At 36.8% G+C, this 16,106-nt stretch overlaps 1 long non-coding RNA gene across 1 annotated transcript; it reads right to left on the bottom strand.

Moving 5' to 3' along the window:
- Nucleotides 1-399: 399 nt before the first annotated feature.
- Nucleotides 400-9,425, bottom strand: LOC126592548 (uncharacterized). The gene is made up of 2 exons (XR_007612695.1): nucleotides 9,160-9,425; nucleotides 400-798 (listed from the first exon to the last, which is right to left on the bottom strand). It is a non-coding gene; the product is annotated as an uncharacterized LOC126592548 (long non-coding RNA).
- Between the last annotated feature and the right edge of the window lie 6,681 nt (nucleotides 9,426-16,106).

The following is a 16,106-nucleotide window of genomic DNA, read 5'->3' as shown; positions in this document are numbered from 1 at the left end:
AATGTTTGATTATAGTTTAAAAATGCAAACATGGAATCTTGTTAGAAGTATTACGTAGAACTTATATGCTTGTATGACAAAATAGTTAGTGGTCATAAGAAGTTGATATTGCACACTAGTACAAAAAAGACTTTGCGTGACGTAGGTCCTTCGTCGCGCAAAGTAAAAAAACGTCGCGCAAAAATTAACCCAACGAACCTTCATCACGCACCCACCATCGCGCCAAGGCAGTGAAAGCAGGGTTTGCGCGACGAAGAAGTGACTTGCATCGCGCAAAAGTACTTTGCGTGACGTAGGTCACTAGGTCACTTCTTTGTCGCTCAAACCCTTTTTTTTTTGCAAAGAATTTTTTATTTAATTTTTAATAGATATTGTAATTAAATTATAAACAATAATTAATAAACCAAGAAAAAGTATTTAATTATAAAATATATGAAAATGTACATACAAGATGTCTGAACAAAAAAGAAAAAACTACAAGTCTTCTAGGTTTAATACATCATGCTACCGGGTATCGGCTGGACGAAGTGGCTGGGAAGTCGAAGGTGGAGCAAGATCAGGTGCTGGCATCAGGATTTGGAGGCCAAACATCGCTAAGGCTTGTACAATCATACTCATCCTCTCGTCTTGAGCCCTAATGTGCTCGTCCTGGGCCGCAAGTTGACCTTTTAGGGTTGTCACTTCCTCCTTCATGGCATTGACTTCTCTTGTGGAAGATCTGGAAGAGGAGGCACCCGTCTCACGAACCCCAGGCTTCCACATTCACCGAACAACCTTGCCATGACGACGACCCAACTTCTGATCAAAGTAGTGTGATGCATGTTAAATTTTAACCAAAATTCGTAAATAAATGCACACATAGATGCTTAAAAAAAAGATGGTTGAATTAACTGGTAAAGGAATGTAATATTCTAATTCAGTCCATGTTGAAAACAAATGAAAATGTAATTCTTAGTTTGGCCAATCCGCTCTGTAACACTGTAAAAAAAAGGGCAAATAAGGTCTAGTTTACGGAGCTATTTATCTCAAATATTATTAGTCTATTGCAATCAATGAACTCCCATTTGAATATGCTAGTTTGCTGGTCTGTTACTCTCCCTTTCACATTGTACCTAAATGACCCCATACTGTGTGCTCTATCTTTCTCTCTCGCACCTTGTTTCATACAGTTAGCAGGGACAGCAAAATCTAGATTCTCTGCAAAAGATTACAGTGATCATATGGCTCTTTTTCGTGCATATGAAGGATGGAAAGATGCTGAAAGAGAACAAACGGAAACCAACACGGCAAAGAAAACTGACCTTAATTGCATTTGAAACTAGAAGAAAAAGCAAAGAAAACTGAACAAACATTAACCGAAGATTAAAAAGTGTAATGAATCCAAGGCAGCACGATTGATTAAAAAGAGTCAAACCTAAACCAAGAGACCTATCCTAATCTGTCAAACCCCCAACCCAACTTTCTATAATTTGATCCCCCAGGCTTAGTGTGCTTAATCACAACAATTACTAATCGAAGGCAGCACGATGGACTGTTTTTTTTACTGCGTATAATGTTGAATTATGGCCAAAACAAGCCATCACCTTTCGGCTAATAAAGAAATCAAAAGAAAAAAAGGTGAAAGACAAATGATGATGTTTCTTCCTTGTTTTAGGGAAAAGCAAATGATGATGTTTTCTTCTTTTGGGGTTTTTTATTACCATAATTATTGTTGTTGTTCGGGTAGAAGAGAAGAAAGGGTGAGCTCATTTTTAAGATTAGAGCAGAAGTGAGAAGAGTGAGCTGCAGAGAGCAGGAGAGTTGCAGAGAGCCCAAACAGAAAAAAGAAGCTGCTGCTTCATTTGGTTAGTAATCATTCACCAAAATAGTTGTTGTTGTAATAGCTTTGAGCTATATGTATAGAGAAGAAATTATTCATTATATTTCTTTCTCTATTTGTTTATGTGGTGTGTGAGAGCTATTGGGTGTATTGGGTTATTTGGGTTGTGAGATTGCCAACATTTTGTAAACTCCCATTTGGTTGATAGTGGATTATTGGGTGAGCTCCTACTGCTCCGAGGACGTACTCCAGTTACACTGACTGTTGAGGAACCTCGTTAAAATCTTGGTGTTCTTTAATATTTTGTTCTTGCATTTTCATTTGATAAATTTCCTGTGGGTTAGCTTGAGTTGGTTCCAACGGGTTTGGTGCTATCCTAGCACAACAATTGGTATCAGAGCACTAGTTGCTCTTGGGTACTGTCTAGTTGCCAAAGATGTCAGACGGGCAAGATGAAAATCCTTTTGGAAGCACCTTCGGGTTTGCAAGAACTACGGTGCAAAATGCAAAGTTCGAAGTTGAAAAGTTTGATGGCACAAACAACTTCGGGATGTGGCAATGTGAGGTCAAAGATGTGTTGGCTCAACAAGATCTACTTGCCGCTTTGGGAGAAAAGCCGGAAGCTATGTCGAAGTCGGAATGGGAGAAATTAAATTTGTGGGCTTGCTCTTCAATTCGGTTGTGCCTTGCAAAAACTCAGAAGTATTTTGTGATGCGGGAGACGGTAGCAAGTGTGTTGTGGCAAAAATTGGAAGACAAGTATATGACGAAGAATGCAGAGAACCGGCTACACTTGAAGAAAAAGCTCTACCGCTTCCAATACAAAGAAGGTACAAAAATGATTAGACACCTTGATGCTTTTAATAAGTTGATTGCCGACTTGTTAAATTTAGATGAGGATATTAAGGATGAAGATAAGGCCTTAATATTGTTGAATTCCTTGCCGGACTCTTATGAGCATTTTGTTACCACTATTATGCATGGTAAAGAAACTGTGAAATTTGAAGATGTGTCAAATGCCTTGATGAATTATGAAATGAGGCATAGAGATAAAAATCATGATAGTACCTCTGAAGCTTTATTTGTTAGAGGTAGATCATCGGAGAGGAGGTCATCTTCTAGCAGGAAAAAATCACAGTCTCGACCTAGAGGAAACTCTAAAGGTAGAAAACCTTTGGAAATGGATGAATGTGCCTTTTGTCGTAATAAGGGCCATTGGAAGAAAGATTGTCCTAAATTGAAGACCAAAGGCAAAGAAAGTTCTGAAGCTAATGTTGCTGAGGTTGAAACAGATTTTTCTGATTTTGCTTTAACCACTTCCTCATCATTTGATTGTGCTACTAAGTGGGTGTTGGATACGGGTTGTACTCATCATATGACTCCTCACAAGGATTGGTTTTCAAGCTTGAAAGAGTTTGATGGTGGCGTTGTGTTCATGGGAGATGACAATCCTTGCACAACAAAAGGGATTGGTACAGTTCGTTTGAAGTTGCATGATGGCATGGTTAAAGAGTTGACAGGTGTTCGGTATGTACCGAATTTGAAGAAAAATCTTATTTCTTTGGGTACTTTGGAATCCAAGGGCTTCAGGTTTCATTCAGATGGACAGACATTGAAAGTTACTTATGGTGCACTTGTTGTGATGAAAGCTCCTAGATGTGGCCATTTGTATTTATTGCAGGGAAGCACTGTGACAGGTGAAGCATCTGTAGTCTCTGAAAATATGGGCACATCTGATTCAGATACTACTAGATTGTGGCATATGAGATTAGGCCATGCCGGTGAGAAAGCTCTACAAGGGCTTGTGAAACAAGGTCTTCTAAAAGGTGCCACGACTTGTAAGCTTGATTTCTGTGAGCATTGTGTCTTGGGGAAGCAAACTAGAGTGAAGTTTGGTACTGCTGTACATCAGACGAAGGGCATTCTTGATTATGTGCATTCGGATGTTTGGGGTCCTACAAAGACTCCCTCTTTGAGTGGTAGACATTGGTTCGTGACCTTTGTTGATGATTATTCAAGAAGGTCTTGGGTCTACACTATGAAGCACAAGAGTGAGGTGTTAAGCATTTTCTTGGGTTGGAAGAAAATGGTTGAGAACCAGACTGGGAGAAAGATTAAGATTTTGAGATCGGATAATGGTGGTGAATACACATCCGATCCTTTATTTAAAGTTTGCAAAGAGGAAGGAATTGTGAGACATTTCAGTGTTCGGGGAACTCCACAACAAAATGGAGTTGCAGAAAGATTGAATCGAACCTTGCTTGAGAAGGTTAGATGTATGTTGTCTCAATCGGGTTTAAGCAAGTCATTTTGGGCAGAAGCAGTTAATTATGCATGTCACATCATCAACCGGTTACCCTCAGCTGCTGTTCAGGGTAAGACACCAATGGAGGTATGGACTGGAAAACCTTCTTCTGATTATGACTATATCCGTATTTTTGGTTCACCTGCTTATTTTCATGTAACTGAAAATAAACTTGATCCTAGAGCCAAAAAGGCTATATTTCTTGGTTTTAGTAGTGGTGTCAAAGGTTACAGGTTGTGGTGCCCAGAGATGAAAAAACTTGTAATCAGCAGAGATGTGACATTTGATGAAGAAAGTATGTACAAAGTCTCTGAGAAGAATGTGAAAGATGTCCAACAGGTGGAGCTTGAGAAAGTTGCCTCTGGTACTTCAAATCCTATTTCCGCTGATGTCGAAGCCACTACAAGTGAAGAAGTTGGAGACCATGAGGATGTTGAAGAAGTTGAACTTGAAGATTCTATTCAAGTTGAAGAGCAAGTTTCACCTCAAGAGTCTATTGCCAAGAACAGAGGAAAGAGACAAATTACCAAGCCAGCTCGGTATAGTGACTATGTTGCTTTTGCTCTTCCTATTATCACTGAAGAGATTCCATCCAATTTTGAGGAAGCCATTGAGAGTGAGGAGAAGAAGAGGTGGTGCAATGCCATGGGTGATGAGATGAATTCTCTCTTGAAGAACAAGACTTGGGAGTTAGCTAAATTGCCTAAGGGCAAGAAAGCTATCGGTTGCAAATGGGTGTATGCCAAGAAGGAAGATACTGATGAGAAAAGCAATGTGAGATTTAAAGCAAGATTAGTTGCTAAAGGGTATGCACAAAAGGAGGGCATTGACTACAATGAAATATTTTCTCCAGTTGTGAAGCACTCCTCAATTCGTATTATGTTAGCTCTTGTTGCACAATATGATCTTGAGCTTGTGCAACTCGATGTGAAGACGGCTTTCCTACATGGTGATTTGAATGAAGAGATTTATATGTGTCAACCGGATGGGTATATAGTGAAAGGGAAGGAAAATTTGTTTTGCAAATTGAAGAAATCACTTTATGGCTTGAAGCAATCTCCAAGGCAATGATATTTGAGGTTTGATAAATTTATGAGAGGCCAAAATTATTCTAGAAGTCAATATGATCATTGTGTGTACTTCAAGAAGTTGCAAGATGGGTCTTTCATTTATTTGTTGATATATGTTGATGATATGTTGATTGCCTAAAAAAATGTTGAAGAAATTGAAAAATTGAAGAAGCAAATGAAGAATGAGTTTGAGATGAAGGATCTTGGTGAAGCGAAGAAGATCCTTGGCATGGAGATCACTAGAGATAGAGAGAAGGGTTTGGTCAGTTTGAATCAAAGACAATACCTTGAGAAGTTGATTCGGAAGTTTGGAGTTCATGATTCAACCAAACCGGTTAGTACCCCTTTGGCTCCTCATTTTAAATTGAGTTCTCTACAATGTCCTAAAAATGATAAAGAGAAGCTGCAAATGAAAAATATACCATATGCAAATTTGGTTGGTAGTTTGATGTATGCAATGGTATACTCTAGACCGGATATTGCTCATGCAGTTGGCATGGTGAGTCGATATATGCATAATCCAGGTAAAGAGCACTGGCAAGCAGCTAAGTGGATATTGAGATATCTCCATGGTACTCGAGATGTTGGTTTATGCTTTGAGAGGGATGACTCTGGTATTGGTCATTTTGCAGTTGGTTATGTTGATTCAGATTATGCAGGTGATCTGGATGGAAGGAAGTCTACTACAGGCTATGTGTTTACTATGGCTAAAGGACCAGTTTGTTGGAGGTCCATTTTGCAGTCGTCTGTTGCCTTGTCTACTACAGAGGCTGAATATATGGCAGTTGCTGAAGCTATAAAGGAGGCCATTTGGATACATGGGCTGATTAGGGATTTGGGGGTTGATCAGAAGCAGGTGGAGGTACATTGTGATAGTCAGAGTGCCATTTATTTGGCTAAGTATCAGGTTCATCATGCGAGGACCAAGCACATAGATGTGCGTTATCACTTTGTTCGTGAAATTGTTGGTGAAGGGGAAATCATTCTCCAGAAGATTCCAACTAAAGACAACCCCGCTGATATGTTGACTAAGGTTGTTGGTGTAGCCAAGTTTGTTCACTGTTTGAACTTGGCTCACATTATGCCTATATAAAGAAGGCGTTGAGCAGTAGGAGTTTTTGGAGCATTTGGCTCGGCATGAGTTGTTCTCTTGCTAGTGTTTGGGAGTGATTTTTTGGGTCAATTGTGTTGGTTGGCTTATCATGGCGTTTTCGGAATTTAGCCAAGGTGGAGATTGTTGAATTATGGCCAAAACAAGCCATCACCTTTCGGCTAATAAAGAAATCAAAAGAAAAAAAAGGTGAAAGACAAATGATGATGTTTCTTCCTTGTTTTAGGGAAAAGCAAATGATGATGTTTTCTTCTTTTGGGGTTTTTTATTACCATAATTATTGTTGTTGTTCGGGTAGAAGAGAAGAAAGGGTGAGCTCATTTTTAAGATTAGAGCAGAAGTGAGAAGAGTGAGCTGCCGAGAGCAGGAGAGTTGCAGAGAGCCCAAACAGAAAAAAGAAGCTGCTGCTTCATTTGGTTAGTAATCATTCACCAAAATAGTTGTTGTTGTAATAGCTTTGAGCTATATGTATAGAGAAGAAATTATTCATTATATTTCTTTCACTATTTGTTTATGTGGTGTGTGAGAGCTATTGGGTGTATTGGGTTATTTGGGTTGTGAGATTGCCAACATTTTGTAAACTCCCATTTGGTTGATAGTGGATTATTGGGTGAGCTCCTACTGCTCCGAGGACGTACTCCAGTTACACTGACTGTTGAGGAACCTCGTTAAAATCTTGGTGTTCTTTAATATTTTGTTCTTGCATTTTCATTTGATAAATTTCCTGTGGGTTAGCTTGAGTTGGTTCCAACGGGTTTGGTGCTATCCTAGCACAACATATAATTTGATCTCCCAGGCTTAGTGTGTTTAATCACAACAATTACTAATCAAAACGACTAAAGAAAACAAATTACCAAATCCATAATCCTTTGCAAACAGACATGAGGAAATTAAAGTTACTTTTGCATATCCATGAGCCATTACAAAGAAATAATTGCAGCATTATGAAGTAATAACTTTTGCTAAATTTGATCATGCTATTTGCAAGCTAAATCCTTCATCTCACGCTCACAAAATTGATGATAGAATAAGCTTACGTACTCTTGGAAGAGATAGTGAAATGACAGACCTTTGTGTTTTTCTTTTTGCTAACATGAATTGCCAACAGACACGACATAAACCATGAACAAATTATTCAACGTACAACCTAATATTCTACAGCCGGCCAATCACTCTTACCATCCTATCCTTCCATCTGCAAGCATTTACATCTCCAATCACTCTTACCATATTTGAAAAAATGCCAAGAGGGAAAATGGGTCCGGAATTATAATCACATTAGCTAGGGTTTTGAAACCATAAAAGTGAATATATTCTTGCGCCATGAAGTAAAGACACAGGAAAACCAAATGTATAGAAACACATGTTGGACTTCATTACTCTTATCGTCCCTACCAATATCAGATCACTATCCAATGCTCAATTCACATCCAAATATTCAATTTCCTCAAACAAAAAAAATATACGATTTAAGCAAATAACATGCAGACAAGATTCACTTTAATCAAAATCCACATCCGATTACTGGTTTTCTCATCAAAATTCAAGCATCAGCATATGACTTGCAAAAAAACAAACAGAAACCAACACGGCAAAGAAAACTGATCCTTTCTTGCATTTGAAACTAGAAGAAAAAAGAAAAGAAAACTGAACAAATAAACCAGGCCCTGTTTGCTTTGGAATTTTGGGAAAAACAAAAAGTACACACTGCCTGCAGTAACATGCAGCAGTGGACCTTTGGGGATGAAAGCAAAGTATTTTCCTTCTGGTCTATGGTGAGATTAAATTGTTAGCATCTAATCAAACTGCCGTGAAAAAATACAACAATTGTGATTGACATATAAGTAGGAATGAATCTTCCCGTTCCGCATTATAATTGGAGAGTGTTAAGTAGGAAAGGTAAACCCTTTCAATACAATACTTGAAAAAGAAATAACATAAATATAAAAATAATAATAAAATAAAACTGACATGAGGAAATTAAAGTTACTTTTGCGTATCCATGAGCCATTACAAAGAAATAATTGCAGCATTATGAAGTAATAGCTTTTGTTAAATTTCATCATTTACCCTTTCAGGAAAAACAAGTTAAAGTTGCTATTTGCAAGCTAAATCCTTCATCTCACGCTCATGGAATTGATGATAGAATAAACTTATGTACTCTTGGAAGAGATAGTGAAATGACAGACCTTTGTGTTTTTCTTTTTCCTAACATGAATTGCCAACAGACAACGACATAAACCATGAACAAATTATTCAACATACAACCTAATATTCTACAGCCAGCCAATCACTCTTACCATATTTGAAAAAATGCCAAGAGGGTAAATGGGTCCGGAATTATAATCACATTAGCTAGGGTTTTGAAACGATAAAAGTGAATATATTCTTGCGCCATGAAGTAAAGACACAGGAAAACCAAATGTATAGAAACACATGTTGGACTTCATTACTCTTATCGTCCCTACCAATATCAGATCACTATCCAATGCTCAATTCACATCCAAATATTCAATTTCCTCAAACAAAAAAAATATACGATTTAAGCAAATAACATGCAGACAAGATTCACTTTAATCAATATCCAATTTCCTCAATCACCTAAACCTTCCTTCCTCACTAGTCCAGCAAGAACACCTCCATGTTCATACACAAAACACACATACAGATCAACAAAATTGCAAAAACTTCAGACAATCAACTTGAATCACATCACGAAAAAAAGCAATTTGATCCTAAACCAGAACCAACATCCAATTTTATCTGGAGATTTCGACAAAGTACTCAGAAATCAACCTTGATTTTAGCCTAAACCCTAAATAATAAAAACCCAACGAAAATCAGAAACCCTTACCTTGATTTTAGGACTTGATTCACGTCGGCTTCGAGATTCGTGTGGCGGCCCGCCGCTTAGAACGAGAGGGAGAGAGACAACTGATAGAGTAGTGGTGGTGGTTGGATTCGAGATCGTGAAGAGGAAAGAGAGGTATGGGTTCAAGATTTGGGTTTCACGGATAAGAGAGAGGTCTACGGGAAAGAAAGAGTTGGGTCCAAACTTGGAAAATTGCAAAAAAAATGCCTATTTTTCACTATTGCATAGCCAAAATTATCACAACTGGCGCGATGTAGGTATACAATTTAACGTCGTGCAAAGTAGTTTTGTACGACGATCACATTAAGGCGTCGTGCAAGGTTTTTTTTATTTTTTTAATTATTATAAAAATTACTGAAAATGTAATTTTCCTCCTTTCAAATTCAATTTTTTTTTTACATAAACCCCACAATAATATATTTTTCTAACAAAAACCCACAATAATTTTTTTTACACATATATCATTCAATTTCTTAAGTGTTATAAGTATAAAATAAATAAATTAAAATCTATTTAGTAAATATATATACCATTGAACTTGATGGAAAACGCATTGTACGAAACTAGTTTCAAAGATCCAACCGTCAAACTTATTTGTATATGCTTCGAGATAGCATACGTCAAAACTCACAAAAAAAAACATGTAGGAATCAAGTAACCAGACAAAACTTTTTGACGGTTATAAATGAAAAAAACACGATTTAACGGTAGTTTTAACTCTGATTTTGATGATTTTTAATAGCTACACTCCTGGATCCTATATGAATACAATGAACTAATTCGATCCTCAATTTAAAATATTTACACAAGTGGATATCACAAAATCTTATGTTTTACTTAATGAAAGTATAAATAAACTCCAAGTGTTAGTGAATCTATCGTTTTGATGGGAACGCATTGTATGAAACTAGTTTCAACAATCCAACTGTCAAACTTATTTTTATATGCTTCGAGATCGCATACGCCAAAAATCGCAAAAAATAAACATGAAGATATCAAGTAACGGGACAAACCTTTTCGACGGCTATAAACGAAAAATCACAATTTAACAGTTATTTTAACTCCGATTTTGATGATTTTTTTTACAGCTACACTCCTTGATCCTATATGAATACAATAAACTAATTCGATCGTCAATTTAAAATATTTACACAAGTGGATACCACAAAATCTTATGTTTTACTTAATGAAAGTATAAATAAACTCTAAGTGTTAGTGAATCTATCGTTTTGATGGGAAACACATTGTACGAAACTAGTTTTAACGATCCAACCATCAAACTTATTTGTATATGCTTTGAGATCGCATACGACAAAAATCGCAAAAAACAAACATTCAGATATCAAGTAATAGGACAAACCTTTTCGACGGCTATAAACGAAAAATCACAATTTAACAGTTATTTTAACTCCAATTTTAATGATTTTTTACAACTACACTCTTTAACCCTATATGAATACAATAAACTAATTAATTCGATCGTCAATTTAAAATATTTACACAAGTGGATACCACAAAAGAAAAAGGCAATGCAAGAACCCAAAAAAAAAAAAAGCAAAAGGAAAAAAAAAAAACTTCGTGCGACGTAGGTACACCCGCGTCGCGCAAAACAACTTTGTGCGACACATGTGTACCTACGTCGTGCAAAGTTTTCTTTTCCCTTTTTCTTATGAGTACAAATAAATAAATTAAAATCTACTTAGTAAATATATATATATATATATATATATATATACCATTATACTTGATAGGAAACGCATTGTACGAAATTAGTTTCAACGATCCAACCGTCAAACTTATTTGTATATATTTCAAGATCGCATACGCCAAAAATCCCAAAAAACAAACATTCAGTGATCAAGTAATGGGACAAAGCTTTTCGACGGTTATAAACGAATAATCACGGTTTAACAGTTATTTTAACTCCGATTTTGATGATTTTTTACAGCTACATTCCTTGACCCTATATGAATACAATGAACTGATTCGATTGACAATTTAAGATATTTACACAAGTGGATACCACAAAATCTTATGTTATACTTGATGAAAGTATAAATAAACTCTAAGTGTTAGGGAATTTATCATTTTGATGGGATATGCATTGTACAAAGTTTTTCACAACTAAAATTCCAACTAAAATTCTCCAAAGTTTTTCACATTTTTTGAATCATGAATAACCCTCTAACTCACATTAAGAAATTGAAACACTTGACAAGCCCCAATTTTCATAGAATAAAGAATGAACACATCTATCACTACATTAATCATGGATTTAATTTCTGCATATTTTGATCCCAACAGGTAATTAGTCATTCACAAACAAACAAAAAATATCAAAATTTTCAATATATTGGGTAATATTAACCAAAATTTCAATACAATCATATATAAAAAATGGAAGAATACCAAAGTTTCAAAACAGTTTGCGCGACGTAGGTGCACCCTGCGTCACGCAAAGTTGGGAAAAAAGTGGTAAAGCATTCTTGGTTTGGCACCAAAATCTTGCGCGATACACAAAACGTCACGCAACCATACTTTGCGTGACGAAATTTGCTGCGTTACACAAACATGTTTTTGTACTAGTGGCATGTGCTTACATTGTAAATCATAGGGGTTGAGGTAGGGGTAAGTTACTTGTTGATCTAACTGCACCATGTAGCGGTTGAGGTAGGGGTTGAGGTACTAGTTGTCATGCTTGGTATATCCACGATGGGATACGTGTTTTAGGGGTGATCATGCTTAGTATATCCGTGATGGGTGATCACTGCCTACATGATTAGACTATGCTTATGGTTCTTCCTGGTATATCTGCAATAGGGGACCATACGCATTCTAGGAGTGATCATGCTTGGTATATCCACGATAGGTGATCACCACCTAGAGCTATAAGATACGGTTTTGTTTGGTAGATCTGTGATGGGGGACTGTACGTATGTTAGGCATGATCATGCTTGGTATATACGCGATGGGTGATCACTGCCTACATTATTAGACTATGCTTATGGTTCTGCTTGGTTTGTCTACAATAGGGGACCATATGCATTCTAAAAGTTATCATAGTTGGTATATCAGCGATGGGTGATCACTACCTAGAGTTAGGATATGTTCCTTCTTAGTATATCTGCGATAAAGGTACATATTTCAAGGGTGATCATGCTTGGTATGTCCATAATGAGTGATCACTGCCTACACGATTAGACTATGCATATAGTTCTGCTTGGTATATCTGAAATAAGGGATCATACGTATTCTAGGGGTAATCATACTTGACATATCTGTGATGGGTGATCACTGCCTACCTTGGGCTAGTTGTACTTGGTACATTTCGATAGGCAACCATATTTTAGTTGGATTCCATTGAGTGGTCCGGAATCCCTACTCTTGTTCATTTCCAAAAAGTTAGTTTGAAACCTTAGATCGAGTGAATGAGAATTGCTCACAGTAGGCATTGTGTTTATAAATTGATTTACCATGTTATTACTTGGAATCCAAGTAGAGAATCAGGTAGAGTTCCTTTATTAAATTTCATGAAATGATATGTGATCTTGTTGATTGATTAATGTAGTTAAATGTTAATACCATGCATCTATGATTGTGGAATGGTGTTGGATTGCATGTGACATTTGTGAACGATGAAATAACAAATCGTGGTTGGTATATGGTTGTTATGTAGTGTGGTAGCCTATGTTTTCTACTAGGAAGTGTATTAAGAAAAGTTCAGAGTTGAATGAAAGGTGAGCTACGAATGGCTTAATCCCTACTTAAGCTACGTAGGCATTCTAACGTGAAAGTTAGATGCAGCCATAAAATAAAAGAAAGTTAATGCGTGGCAAAATCATTGATTGTGTTTTACTTTTGTCTCAAAGGCGAGACATGATAGATGAACAGAAATGTGGTGACGTCATGTTTCGGTTTTGGATGTCTGTCAAGATTGGGACCTCTTCGTTCCCTCTTTGCAGTTTTTGTTGAGCTTGATCTGAATTTCTCTGAGCTTGCCTCAGATTTCGGCTTCATGCCGCTTATCTGGAGTTCTTCTCCTATTTTTATTGCTTTATGTCTTTTACTTTTCCGTCCTCTCTTCTCCTTAGTTGTGATATTCCATCCTCACACCATCTTGTGCTCGGATCTACAGTCTCTAATCAGAAATTGGATATCAGATCCACTTTCTGCCCTCACGTTATTTCCTTCAACTAGCATACCGAATTCCCATAAAGGCCAAGTGTTTTGTGGCATTTGCCACAGTAGGGATATTTTACATACCTCTTAACCTTACTTTCTATCCATAAGATACTTTGTTTGTATATATTTGCAGGGGTTAGTGAAGGGCACTTGGATTCGTGTCTATTTTCTCGGTTCGAAGTTTGGCTTCCTCCGAGGATGTGATGCCAGCAGCGGTTTGGTTTATCCTGCTTCAGATGACGGTTTTTTTGTTGTTTGTTTTTGTTGCCTTCGGTTCTAAGCTTGTGAGGCCTCCAGTTGTATCTTGGGTTGCTGCTCATCTTTTGCTTGAGCCTTTTACTTTATCTGTTGTTGTTTTGCCAGCTTTTTTTGGGCCTTGTTCTAGTTTTTAATGTAAGTAATCTTGTTTGACAAAAAAGAAAAGAACTGAAAGCACCCTACCTGCATATTTTAGGAAATTGCAAAAAAATGACCTATTTTCTTAATCTTAGGACTGAAATACGATTTTCTGAATATGCATAGAGCATGCAAATGTTATGCACAACAATAGGACAAAAATAGGATTTTCCTAAAATGTACAATTACCAAATTACCCTCCCATATAAATGGGTTACCCATAAATTCGAACCCTCATTTCTGATTTTGTAGAGAAAGAAACATAAGGGAGGAAGAGAAACATGATTGACAAAATTTGATCCCGATGGGTGCAAAATCTTAAGGGAAATGGGTTGTTGGTTTCTTGGTCCGACACCATGGCGTTAGCAATGCCACCTACATATAGTAATTGAATAAACAAAAAATCAAAAGCTCTTCAATTGTTGCCCAGCCTTCTCTCCTCTGCCACCTTCAATGGTGTTCCTCCCTCTCTTCTTTAGGGATAGAGGTATGGTGGGGTGGGGTAAACACCAAAAAAGTTGAAATTGAGTGATGTTCTGGTGTCTAAAATATTTTGGCATCTCCAAACAGGCTTTGTCTTATTGATGCAATGGGTCATTTTCCGGAATTTAAGTGTCGTCGCAAAGATCAGAGCTTTCATTTTTTTTTTAATTTGGGATTTTTTTTTTACTGTGAGAAATTAGGATTCTTGATGCAATATTTGGAACGTGTGTCGGTTTTGTGGTGGACATGTATCATGCAATTAACGGCGTTGGGGATATGTGGGGGCCTAGATTATGGAAATCCCTTAAAGATATGCTATTTATAAATCTTTAACCTGAACCTAGATTTTGAAAGTCCCATTAGAAATCATCTTTTTCTAGTTACATGCACGTGATATGCACATATCTAAGCCAACCCAAAAACTCAAAGCTCACAGCTATCTCTTCAAAATCAGAAAAATGATGTCATCACCAATGAGTTTTTACATTTTATATGTGGGTATTTTAGTCAATTAGCTTTTGTGCATGGTGTGCATGACTTGTGCATAACTGGTTTGTCCTATTTTAATCATAAGATTAAAAAATAGTTCAATTTTTACAGTTTCCCCATAAAATCTTCCCAACATGCCCTAATAAATACTTTTCACGACTAGAGCAGCAATCGCTACCCTATTGCATATTTTACACTGCTAACAAATTTGCATCGTTTCCTATTCGACCGAAATACCTTCCCATGAACTTTTCGACAAACTCTACCTCCCTTCAAACAGCCACACCTCATTACTTGATGAGTCAATATTTTACCCTAATTGTGGTATTAATTTATTGGTTATTTTGTGAGATTTTGATACTTTGGATTATATTTTCAATGTAGGACATTCGACTTCCTCTTGATCATAAAGTAATCAAACGGATGAATTTTGGAGTGATTCCAATTGGAGGAGGTTTGTGAATCTTTCAAGATGATTGTATCAAATTTTCAGATTTTTCTACTTAGCCATTTGACCGTGGCAATGAAATAAAGGCCCAGGGCGCATCTTTCTCATATTGATGTTTTTGGAGGTTTTGGGTCTTTTGGAGGTCAAGATGACATATTTTGAGGAAGATTCCATCTAAGGATTTGTAGGGAACGTCTTCAGATTTCAAAAGAGACCTTTTGGGACCAAATTAGACTTAATTTGTTTGGTCAAAAGCCTAATTTTATGAGAAATCCAAATTTTAGTTCAAATAGGAAACCTTTATTTTCTGTTTTATTATTTTATTATGTTTCCTAGTTTTATTTTAAGACCTTTTAGGGTTTTATTTTGTAATAGTATAAATAAGACTTTTTAGTCATTAGGGAAAAAAAGAGAGAGGAGGAACAACGTATAAAATTTAGGGAGAGAACGCACGCTCTGACACACCCCGACCGAGGTCAAGGCATGCTGGCCGTCACGTGAGAGTGACGTAGCCATGTGCACAGTGCGGAAGCGATAAAGATAAGAAATATATGAATAATCAAAAACCAAATTACTAGAGTGCACTACTAACAGAGAGTGATAGGAGTTAGTTATAACAGTAAACACTCATAATCAGAGCATAAAGTCTAGGTGTAGTCCAGTAGGACAAGTACTAGTTATACAGTACCAGGAATGTCCTACTATTATTTAGATAAGTCAGAACTGCTGACGTCCTCAAGCCTTCCAACAAAAAGCTTACTTAAAACCTGGAGGGGCGCAAAACAGAAAACGTGAGTGGGCAAAAACAAATGTTTTACAAAATCATTTCATTTATCAATATAACTAACCCCTCGCCGTAAAACATGTATAATTTTCCTAGAATCAAGATATAAGCATATACATATATATATCTGAAATCATATCAAATCCG

Source organism: Malus sylvestris, chromosome 12, assembly GCF_916048215.2.
Source record: "Malus sylvestris chromosome 12, drMalSylv7.2, whole genome shotgun sequence".
Taxonomy (NCBI): domain Eukaryota; kingdom Viridiplantae; phylum Streptophyta; class Magnoliopsida; order Rosales; family Rosaceae; genus Malus; species Malus sylvestris.
Note: the sequence above shows the minus strand (reverse complement) of the source record. Positions and strands in the feature narration are given on the sequence as shown.